Below are 2,500 nucleotides of genomic sequence, written 5' to 3'. Positions count from 1 at the left end.
CCTACACCAGAGTCACACACACCTCACACACCTCACACACCTCACACACCTCACACACGGCCTACACCAGAGTCACACACACATGGCCTGGTGTCTGATGGGGAGTCAAACACACCTGAAAGGAGCCGTTACCATTTAAATACCACACTGACTGGGCTCTATAATGTAGAATATATATGTTGCTCTATTTAAATACCACACTGACTGAGCTCTATAATGTATAATATATATGTTACTCTATTTAAATACCACACTGAGGTCTATAATGTATAATATATATGTTGCTCTATTTAAACGCCACACTGACTGAGCTCTATAATGTATAATATATATGTTGCTCTATTTACTAGATAAAGAGCTCAAACAGCCATGCCAATGAAGCAGTTTATAGCAGGATGTGTGTTCCGTGTGAGAAGCGTTCAGTGAAGCAGTTTATAGCAGGATGTGTGTTCCGTGTGAGAAGCGTTCAGTGAAGCAGTTTATAGCAATATGTGTGTTCCGTCCGTGTGAGAAGCGTTCAGTGAAGCAGTTTATAGCAGGATGTGTCTCCCGTGTGAGAAGCGTTCAGTGAAGCAGTTTATAGCAGGATGTGTGTTCCGTGTGAGAAGCGTTCAGTGAAGCAGTTTATAGCAGGATGTGTGTTCCGTCCGTGTGAGAAGCGTTCAGTGAAGCTGTTTATAGCAGGATGTGTGTTCCGTGTGAGAAGCGTTCAGTGAAGCAGTTTATAGCAGGATGTGTCTTCCGTCCGTGTGAGAAGCGTTCAGTGAAGGCACTAGGGAATGGAACTCATGTGTTAATGGGAATCTGTGTTTCTTTGACTTTGCAAAAGGGCACACCTATTTGCAGTGTGTGTGTGTGTGCACACATATTTGCAGTGTGTGTAAACCTACAGCAGTAGAGTGTGTGTGTGTGTGGGGGGTTGGTGGGTGCCTACGCTGCCCTATCTAGGGGTACCAACCCAACCCAACCCAACCCAACCCAACCCAGACTATCTGACCATATCTGACACACACACAGACACACACACGCACACACACACACATACACACACACACACACACACACACACTCGCACACACACACACACACACGCTTGCACGCACACACACGCAGGCACACACACAAACACACACCCGCACACGCACACACACTTGCACGCACACACACGCAGGCACACACACACACACACACTCGAACATGATGTCTGTGCTCCTGCTTGTAGTTACTGCTTGCAGGTGCAGAGAAAAATGGATGAAAAAGTTCTCGTCATTTATTCATGACATGAGTGAGATCACAGAGTTCAGTCACAGATCGTGCTGTTGCTCACACACACGCACAAACACACACACACACACACACAGATCGTGCTGTTGACGCGGACACAGCCAGCTCACACACACACACACACACACACACACACACACACACACACACACACAGATCGTGCTGTTGACGCGGACACAGCCAGCTCACACACACAACACACACACACACACACACACACACAGATCGTGCTGTTGACGCGGACACAGCCAGCAACCCCCTCAGACTCCAGATTGGTTCCGGGTCACGTCTGACCCAAGCGCAGCGTTAATCTGGGCCGGATCAGAGCCAGCTTGTTCTGGGATCAGCTGCTCTCAGGTGTGCGTCAGCCCTTGTGTGTGTGTGTGTGTGTGTGTGTGTGTGTGTGTGTGCGCATCAGCCTTGTGCTCCATGCAGACCTCTGGTGAATCTCATCTGAGCACGCCGCCTGAGTCCTCCCCTCTGTCACCCCCCACACACACACACACACACATATAAACACACACATATAAACACACACACCCACCCACACACACACATATAAACACACACACCCACACACACACACACACACACACACATATAAACACACACATATAAACACACACCCACACACACACACACACACACACATATAAACACACACACCCACACACACACACACACACACACATATAAACACACACACCCACATCCACACACACACACACACATATAAACACACACACCCACACACACACACACACATATAAACACCCACCCACACACACACACACACACACATATAAACACAAACTCATCGCCTCTGTCACCCCACTACGCCTCAGATCCCCTTATCAATCACACACTCACACACACACACAGCTATACAAACACACGCAAACGCACAAACACACACACACACACACACACACACACATATATATATATACACACACACACACACCTGCAATCAGCCAAGGCTCCCAGGATTTACTGCACAGGTAAAAGCAGATCTCTAAAGCGCACCTCAGATCTTTAAAGCATCTACACACACACACACACACACACACACACACACACACACCAGCCTCAGAATGCCAGTCCATGTCCTGTCCTGTCCTTTCTGCCTTACAGCTAAATGTCACAAAGATGGATGAAATAAGATCAGCAATGCTGACATTTCTCACCAAGAAGCTTTGTGATGTTAAATGTGCTT

The sequence above is a fragment of the Clupea harengus genome, chromosome 19 (assembly GCF_900700415.2).
Source record: "Clupea harengus chromosome 19, Ch_v2.0.2, whole genome shotgun sequence".
NCBI lineage: Eukaryota > Metazoa > Chordata > Actinopteri > Clupeiformes > Clupeidae > Clupea > Clupea harengus.
This window is presented reverse-complemented; position numbering follows the sequence as displayed.